The sequence below is a fragment of the Trachypithecus francoisi genome, unplaced genomic scaffold (assembly GCF_009764315.1).
Source record: "Trachypithecus francoisi isolate TF-2019V2 unplaced genomic scaffold, Tfra_2.0 Lachesis_group4, whole genome shotgun sequence".
Lineage (NCBI taxonomy): Eukaryota > Metazoa > Chordata > Mammalia > Primates > Cercopithecidae > Trachypithecus > Trachypithecus francoisi.
In genome coordinates this window covers 79,087,324-79,097,564 of record NW_022681469.1, presented here as the reverse complement: position 1 = coordinate 79,097,564, position 10,241 = coordinate 79,087,324, and the positions used below count along the sequence as shown (strand labels likewise).

Here is a 10,241-nt window from a genome sequence, read left to right as displayed (position 1 = left end):
CTCCTTTTTGTGAAAACACTCCATTTTAACTCATTGTACATATCTTTGCACCTACCCGAAACCATGGAATTGGGGCTTCTGTTCATGTACAGAATAGATAAATTTTTAACATATAAATGAGAGAGATTAGGGAACACCTAGCACTACTATATCATTTTATTTTAGACGTGGATATGTAAATTATGTAAAATAGCAATGTAAACATATACTCACACACTCATATACTTTTGTCAATTCAGTGACTAATAACTTGAAGAAATAAGAATTCCCACAATAAGGCACATTCTCCTGAAAGCTTTGGGCACTATGGAGAATACTACATAACAGAATGCTAGTATATTTTCTGAAAGACAAGATGATCCTAATGACTTCCTCATCAATGAAAAATAACTTTTTCATTATTAGAAATGAGCCCCAAAGGTTAGGCTGCTAATGTGCTTTTGTATACGTGTGCAAATAAATGCCATAAATAACACTGTGGACTAACATCAAGGCACACTTCTGTCTCACTGCTCTTCTTTTTGGGGTTGACATTTGAAGAGGTTCTTTGAAAATTATAAAGAGATACAAACTTACTCCAACGTCCCCTTCTCTACTAATACATGAAGGGCAGCTGTGACTGGCTTTCAGTGGACCAAAGGTCTTATAGGAGTTGCTTAGGGAGAAGCCTCACATTCGGCAATCCTGTTTCTGTTTGAATGTGTAAACCTACCTCTCCCTCCATTCTCTCCTGCCCTCCCCAACTCTCTCCCTCTAGATAGGTTTCTAATCTGTACAGTGAGTAGCTGGAACTATAGCAGGAGTCAGTAAACTTTTTTGGTAAAGGTCAAGATAGTAAATATTTTCAGCTTTGGACCACATGGTCTGTGTTGCAACTATTTAACTCTGTTATTATAGTGCGAAAGCAGCCACACAGAATATGTAAACAACGGGTATGGCTGTTTCCCAATAAAAATGGGCATGTCTATTTTCCAATAAAAATTTATTTACGAAAACAGGTGGTGGGCCAGATTTGGCCAGTAGATCATAGTTACAGACTCCTGGACTAGAAATATTCTAGGATCCCTGTTAGCTTTTCTCTGCCTTAGTATTCAATTTTCATGAGCCTGTGAGAGTTCACAATTGGCAGACAGCTGGAAAAAAAGAGAAGCATACTTTGAAGAATCATTGGCTGTGTGAAATTACTATATTTGACTTATCTTTTCACTTGCAGTCTTTTAACTTTGTAGCATAATGCCCCTATTATATTTAGCAATTAGAGTGCCATCACAAAGTAAAATGTAAAACCATTATTCCCTGAAAAGAGAAAAGGCTGTGGTATGAAATGATGCATGCGAGGAGTGTGGGTGATAATTTACTCATATAATCATTTCTATTTCAGTTCTATGGCAAGTATTTCTGGAGATGCTCAGATGGCAAGGAGATCTTTAAGATGTGCATGCCATAATTAACCTTTTTATGTGCTCTGATAGAAATATCAATAGTCTTTTCTTCTTTAGCACTTTTAACTTTACTTATGGTCTACAGAAATGATTTGAAGAATAATCATTATAAGGGAAATAAGCCTTTATATCTTGGGTTTAAAACAAAACATGTATATTCTTCTTATTTTTACTTTATGGCTAAGTTCTAGACACTGAACATCTGCATTTCTTTTTCCCTCCTTGCAAAGGGAACTAGACCAGCCAGTACTTCTGTAGAGTGTAGATCCATGATGTATGAAGTGTAGTCTCTGGACTAGCAGCATCAGTATTTGCATCAGCATCTACTGGAAACTTGTTAAGGTGCAAATTCTCGAGTGCCATCCCAGACCTACTAAATAAGAAACTCTAGGAGTAGGCCCAGCAGTTTGTTTTAGCAAGCTCTCCAGGTGATTCTAATGCTCACTAGAGTTTCAGAACCACTGGTATAGATTACATTATTACCTTATAGAAGCACAAGTTAAAGGGAAGACCTGGCCTCATATAAACAGCAGAATAACTGTACAGCCTGGACATTCAGAAGGCACAGAATATAGGCAATAAGCCTATAACTACATTATAATAAGAAAAAGGGGCTGAGAAAGAAAAACAATGGGAAGAAGGGAGACATAGAACTTGAATGAGTAGGAGCAACTGGAAAACCCAGGGTTCCATTTGCAGCTGTGGCTACAATCCTCTATGATTTGGTGGGTAAGGACTGTGCTAGGTGAAGGGAAATAGAAATGAAGAGAACAGTCTCTCCATCTACAAAGAATTCACAGTATTAGGGTGGAAAAGGAAAAAAAATGGCTCCCTTGAGAATTTACAATAGACCTAATATTTTAAGTCAAAGGAGGCTGGGCGCTGTGGCTCATTCCTGTAACCACAGCATTTTGGGAGGCCAAGACAGGAGAGTCACTTGAGCCTAGAGGAGTTCTGGACCAGCCTGGGCAACAGGGCAAAACAATGTCTCTAAAAAAAAACATAAAAAAATTAGCCGGTCTTGGTGGTGTGTGCCTGTGGTCCCAGCTGCTTGGGAGGCTGAGGTGGGAGGAAGGCTTGAGTGCAGGAGGTTGAGGTTGCAGTGAGCCATCATGTCGCCACTGCACTCCAGCCTGGGAGACACAGTGAGACCCTGACTCAAAAGAAAAAAGGATCCAAAAGAGAGAGGTTGGACATCAGGAGACATAGAGGCAAGATGAAGAGAACAAAGAAAATAGAGGATATGAGGATAAACAGAGTGAGTATTAAAAAATTTTATTTGTACTAGAACATAGAACATTTAGGAAATTTGTTCTTTTAATTCCTCCAATTACTAAAAGGTGAGCTCTGCTGTGATTTGGAGATAAAAATCCCTGACTTTCTTTATTCTCTTATTGCTTCACTGGACAGAGCCACAGGAGAATTGCAACCAAAAGTCTTTCATTTCCTCATGATGCTTATCGCTAGCAAATAGCCATAGTAACACACTGACATAAACCATTAAGCTATGTATGGGTCGGTGCTATTTAAAGAATGTTTGCTTCCCCACCCAACCCCATTCTTATGTTGAAATCCTAACCCACAATGTGATGGTATTAGGAGACATGGCCTTTGAGAGGTGATTAGGCTATGAGGGTTAAGAGCCCTCATGAAGGGGATTAGTGTCCTTATAAATAAGAGACCCCAGATAATTCATTTGCCCCTTCCACCATGTAAGGGTGAGAATACAGCCATCTATAAACCAGGGAACAGGCCCTCACCAGACACTGAATCTGCTGGTGCCTTGATGTTGCCCTTTCCAGCCTCCAGAACTGTAAGAAATAAATTTCTGTTGTTTTTAAGCCACCTAGTTTATAGTATTCTGTTATAGCAGCCTTAATGAACTAGAAAAAAAAAAAAAGAAGAAGAAGAAGAAGAAAAAACAAAACAAAAGAGGAACAACATGTTCTTATGGTAACACAACCTGGTAATTTTTCAAGTCCTACCACAGAATATCAATCTTGGAGCCTCATCATAGAATCATTTTTGGGTTCCTAAGGAGAATGTTATAGGTAAGACCATGCTACTAAAAAAATAACACCAAATCAAAGATCATAGTGTTTTCTGGAAGATTTTTAGAAGTCATCTTTTCAAAACATCCTCAAATGTTTTAAAAAATGACTTCACTGTTTTAGTAAAACATATATATATATATACACACACACACACATCTTTTAAATTCAAACAATACAGAAAAGCACAAAGAAACAAGTAAATAATTTCCCAAAGTAAAGATTACTAACATTTGGTGAATAGAATCCACAAATACAAATAGAAAGCTAGACAATTAGGAACTGTTTCACAGAGAGAGATCATATGGTACATGCTACTTTTTAAAACAAAATTTTTATTTTTGAATAATTTTAGGTTTATGGAAAGGTTGCAAAGATAATACAGTGTTCTATACCCCTCAACCGACTTCCTCTATTGCTAACATCTTACATTACTATGGTACATTCATTACAACTAAGAAACCAATACTGGTACATTACTATTAACTAAATTCCAGACTCTTTTTAAATTTCACCAGTTTTTCTACTAATGTCCTCTTTCTGTCCCAAGATCCACATTGCATTTAGTTGTCAGGTATTCTATTAGGGCTCTCCAAAGAGACAGAACCAATAGGATAAATGGGTATATGCATAGAGAGAGAGAGAGATAGGAGTTAATTCTAAACCTAAGAGTCATGTGACTATTAGGCATACAATTTTAGAAGAAATTGGAAATAGAGTTACAAACCAGAGAAGCACAAATAGTTAAGACAGCTCAGAACACCAAAGTACCAGTTCAGCCCAGGAAAACAACAAATGTCAACAAACAACTGAAACCTACTGCTTCTGTGAAACAGTACAGATGGAAATGTTGGTTCCAAACGGTCCTTCTCCCATACCTGAGGATGCCTCCATGAAAGAAGAGAACATCTGCCAAGCTTTTTCTGATGCCTTGGTCTGCAAAATTGAGGATATTGATAATGAAGATTGGAATAACCCTCAGCTCTGCAGTGACTACGTTAAGGGTATCTATCAGTACCTCAGGCAGCTGGAGATTTTGCAGTTCATAAATCCACATTTCTTAGATGGATGAGATATAAATGGACATAAGTGTACCATCCTGGTAGACTGGCTGGTGCAAATCCACTCCAAGTTTAGGCTTCATCAGGAGACTCTGTATGTGTGTGTTGCCACGATGGATTGATTTTTACTGGTTCAGCGAGTTTCCCATAGGAAGCTTCAACTAGTTTGGATTACTGCTCTGTTCTTGGCCTCCAAGTATGAAGGCTTTGTTTACATCACAGACAATGCTTATACTATTTCCCAAATTCAAGACATGGAAACTAATTTTGAAAGAACCGAAATTTGAGTTGGGTGGACCCTTGCCACTACACTTCTTAAGGCAAGCATCACAAGCCGGAAAGGCTGATGTTGAGCAGAACACTTTAGCCAAATATTTGATGGAGCTGACTCTCATTGACTACGATATGATGCATTATCATCCCTAAGGCAGCAGCAGCTGCTTCCTGCTTGTCTTAGAAGGTTCTGGGCCAAGGAAAATGGAACTTAAAGCAGCAGTGTTATACAGGATACACAGAGAATGAAGTATTGGAAGTCATGCAGCACATGGCCAAAAATGTGCTGAAAGTAAATGAAAACTTAACTAAATTCATCGCCATCAAGAATAAGTATGCAAACAGCAAATTCCTGAAGATCAGCACAATCCCTCAACTGAACTCAAAAACCATCAAAGACCTTGCCTCCCCTCTGATGGGAGGGTCCTAGGCTGCAGTGGCCCCTGGGGATGTGTGCTTTATTTGTGCACTTTTTCTTACTGGTTTAGAACTCTTAATTTTATACATAGTTCTCTGGGCTGTTTCATGAAACCTCAGACCAATTTTCTAAATGTATATTGAAGAAAAATAAAGCTACTGGTTTTTCTTAAGGTTAAAAAAAAAGAAGAAGAAGAAAACAGAATATACCCATTTATCCTACTAGAGAGATCCTAAAAGAGATTTATTACAAGGAATTGGCTCATGCAATTATGGTGGCCGAGAAATTCCAAGATCTGCAGTTGGCAGGCTGGAGACCCAGGGAAGTTGACATGTATTTCCAATCTGAAACTTAGCAGGCTGGCGACTAAAAAAAAAGCCAATGTTTCAGTTTCAAGTCCAAAAGCCAGAAAGGAACTGGTGTCCCATCTCAAAGCAGTCAGGCGGGAGGAGTTCCCCCTTAGTGAGTCTTTTTGTTTTATTCATGTTGTCTTCAAAGGATAGGATGAGGCCCACCCATATTATGGAAGGCAGTTTGCTTTACTCAGTCTACCTATTCAAATATTAACCTCATCAAGAAACATTGTCACAGACACAGAAGATTAATGTTTAACCAAATGTCTGGGTACCCCATGGCCTAGCTAAACTGACAAAAAATTAACCATCCCAAGTGTACATGCTATTTTCAATCTGTTATGTTAATATAATATCTGATTTGCCAGATCATGCCGTGTCACCCTCCACTTTAAATGTGCAAGCAGATAGCTCTCTAGATGCCCTATACTTCTGTCCCCACCAGTTCAGCTGGAAGCTTTCCAGGAGTCAATTTGGGTGTTTGAACCCAAACTTTTTTTAATTATATAATTTAAATAAATGTTAAGAAAACTGACAAAATATAAATGCAAAAAGAACACATTTTTGTTTCCATAAAAACTGGGTTGAGTATGTTAGAAAAACTGGATAAATATAGAGTGATTAAAAATTTACTTTCAGGGTGGGTGCAGTGACTCATGCCTGTAATCCCAGCATTTTGGGAGGCCAAAGCAGGAGGACTGCTTGAGCCCAGAAGTTTGAGATCAGCCTGGGCAACACAGTGAGACTCCTTCTCAATTTTCTTTTTTTTTAGTTTGTTTTCAAAATAGGTGTGAGCATGAAACATAGGGGGCTGGGGGAATCTAGGAGGATTCTACACTCAGTTCCTTTCCAAGTGTCTTTCAATTCTTGTTTTGTTTTTTAAAAATTGAAACTGAAAATCTTAGAGAGTGGTAATTCATGCAAAAAAGATGGTGAGGGGGAATTCCAATCAGGCGACCACTCTCAAAGAAAAGATCTTGGCCCCAAATTAAGAGACTGGCAAATGGCAAATGGCAAATCACTATATATAATTTATGTTAAATATGCCATTGGGGAATATATTATTCTGTTTTCACACTGCTAATAAAGACATAGCCAAGACTGGGTAATTTACAAAGGAAAAAGGTTTAATTGACTCACGTTTCACATGACTGGGGAGGCCTCACAATCATGGTGGAAGGCAAAGGAGGAGCTAAATCGTGTCTTACACAGCAGCAGGCAAGAAAGCTTGTGCAGGGGAACTCTCATTTATAAAACCATCAGATCTCGTGAGACTTATTCACTACCATGAGAACAGTATGAGGGAACAGCTCCCATGATTCAATTATCTCCACCTGGCCCCACCCTTGACACATGGGGATTATTACAATTCAAGGTGAGATTTGGGTGGGGGACACAGCCAAACCATATCAGGGAAGATGAAAAAGTTCTGGCAATGGAAAGTGGTGATGATTTCACAACAATGTGAATGTAAGTAATCCCATGGAACTGTATACTTTAAAATGGTTAAAATGGTAAATTGTGTGTTACACATATATTATCACAATAAAAGTATGCAAAGTAACTGTATTTTTTCATATTCCTTGTTTCAACAAATACTTTTTTATTAATGAAAATTTTTGCATTCACTAAGCAGGCTTATTCTGTAGTAAGTTTATTTTTTATTTTAGTTTAATAGAAGAAAAGGACACCAACATGAAGCTGAATGAATTTCAGGTAAATGATTCCCTTTTGAGATTTTAAGAGATTTTAATTCTCTAACATTGCTCTAAATTTAATAGGAAAGATATGAAAACCTGTAAGAGGTTACAGCAGTCGTTCTCAATCTATGGCAGTGCCAGTTCCCTAGGGTGCATCTAGAAATGCATGGACATGTTTTTGATTGTCACAATTATGAGGATCCTGGCATTCTCCAGAGACGTCAAACATCTTATTAAGTACCTGACAGACCTGACATCAAAACCTACCCAACCCAAATGTCAATAGCTCCCGCAGTGACAAACATTGGGGAAGACTCAATGTATGTTTTATTTTTATTTTTTTCTAATAAAATCCAATCTGGAATTCAAAAGTTTATTAGAATAAAAATACATGTACATTACAATTATTTCACATAATTTGTAAATTTTACTGCCATTCATTTTTAAATGATTTCAAAGTTCGTACTGTAAATATCTGCACATTTGTAAACAAATCTTAAATTACCAAATTTGCAATGTGTCTATTAGATATTGAATATGAAAATTTAGGATTGGCAACTGATAGTTATATCCTACTGTGCTTACTATTTCTATGACATTTTAGAGGGGAAAAAGATTAATTCATTTTAAATGAAAAATATATAATATTTCACAAATTTGTGTATCATCCTGTGTGTGCAGGAGCTATACTAGTCTTCTCTGTATCATTCCAATTTTAGTATATATGCTGTAAAACCAATCAACATATTTTAAAAATTATATTTCAAATTTTTACAATATCTGACAACTTTCTTATGAAAATTGATAAAAGAGACATCATTTCACTTTATTCCTCCTCTCACCCTCTTCCAAATGCATTTAGTTACTTATATTATTCTCCATAAGGTCTGGGTTTTTAATATTTACATGTTGTTCTGAAACCATAATTCAAACCACTGTTTACTCTTCATTTCTATTTTAAATAATTTGGTGCCCATCATCTAACTTTTCTGTGCCTGTCTTCTCCATTTCTATACTCTTTGATTCATCTACTTAGCTGCCTAGATTTTATTATATAAGAGTTTTAAATTTACTTATTTTTATTCTATAAAAGGCTCATGGATTCTTATTTCTTTATGTTCTTTCATGTTTACTATCCATCTGTTGCATTTATCCTTAGGAGGATAATTTGGGCTTAAAATTTTAAAGTCATTCACTGTCTTCCTCAGAATGTTGTAGATACTGCTGCATTGTCTTCGGCTTGGAAGATGGTGTGGAGACGTCAGGGGTCAATCTTATTTTCTCTTTCATAAGTGACTTGTTTTTTGCTAGTATACCCATATTATTACTATTTTAAAGCATTTTATTTTACTTTATCAAATGTAATATATTTGATACCTATACATAATTAAATATAAAATATGTAAATTATAATCAAAATAAGATTTAAGCTTTTAAATAATCATTCAATTGAAGAACTGAAAGAATCTCCAATAGCATTGCATCTACCTATGGATTCCTCCTCTGTCCCATGTGCCTCTTTGCCCCCTGAGACAGCAACTTTCCTGTATGGTTATCCTTCCTTTCAATATCATAATGGTTTTGTCATGTAGGTATGTATCCCTAAACAATATACAATATTATTTCATTTTGCTTATTTTTAAGTTATATAATAATACTATACATTGTCTTTTGGAACTTTTTTCATTCAACTTACTATTTAAATTTGTAAAGACTCATGTTGCAGTGTTACTATACTCATTTTTAATAGCATTGTTGATACATAATTTGCATCATCAAGTTCACCTGTTTCAAGTATATATTCTAATGGCTTTCAGTGTATTTACAGAGTTGTATACCCATCATTATCTTGTAACTTCAGAGTATTTTCATCACCCCCAAAAGAAATCTTGTGCCAATTGGCGGTCATTCCCAGTCTCCCTCTCCCCTGCTACCCTATCCCCTGGCCTGACTTTCTGTCTTTATTGCTTTGCTTCTTTTTAGGCATTTCATATAAATGGAAACATTCAATATGTGGTTTTCTTTCATTTAAAATAACATTTTTGGCTGGGCGCGGTGGCTCACGCCTGTAATCCCAGCACTTTGGGAGGCCGAGGCGGGCGGATCACAAGGTCAGGAGATCAAGATCATCCTGGCTAACACAGTGGAACCCCGTCTCAACCAAAAACAGAAAAATTAGCCGGGCATGGTGGCGGGCGCCTGTAGTCCCAGCTACTTGGGAGGCCCAGTCAGGAGAATGGCGTGAACTCGGGAGGCGGAGTTTGCAGTGAGCCGAGATTGTGCCACTGCACTCCAGTCTGGGCGACAGAGACAGACCCCCGTCTCAAAAAGAAAGAAAGAAAGAAAGAAACATAAAATAACATTTTTGAGGTTCTTCCATGTTGTTGCATGTATCAGTACAATCATGCATCACTTAAGAATAAGGATATGTGCTGGGAAATAAATTGTTAGGCAATTTTGTTGTTGTGCAAGTATCATAGAGTATACTTACAAACACCTAGATGGTATAGCCTACTACACATGTAGGCTATATGGTATAGCCTAAGCTACAAACCTGTATAGCATATTACTGTACTGAATACCGTAGGCAACTGTAACACAATGGTAAGTATTTGTGTATCTAAACATAGAAAAAGTACAGCAAAAGTGTGGTATTATAATCCTACTGGATCACTGTTGCATATGCAGTCCATTGTGACAGAAACGTCATTATGTAGCACATGACTGTACTTCATTAGTTTTTGTTGCTGAATATGATTCTATTATATGGCTATACCACATTTTGCTTATCCATTCATCAAAAACATTCATTTTCACTACTGTATAATATTCCACCAAGTAAATATTCTAATTTATTTATTTTGTCTCGTATCAAAGGATGGATATTTTAGTCTTTCCAGTTTTTTTTTTCTTTTGTGAATTGTGCTGCTCTGAACAAGTTCC

The 10,241-nt window shown here is 36.9% G+C and overlaps 2 pseudogenes; one reads left to right on the top strand and one right to left on the bottom strand.

Annotated features, from left to right (window-relative positions):
- Positions 1-2,658: 2,658 nt before the first annotated feature.
- Positions 2,659-5,257, top strand: LOC117072153 (annotated as a pseudogene).
- Positions 5,258-7,931: 2,674 nt separating this feature from the next.
- LOC117073800 lies at positions 7,932-8,044 on the bottom strand (annotated as a pseudogene).
- Between the last annotated feature and the right edge of the window lie 2,197 nt (positions 8,045-10,241).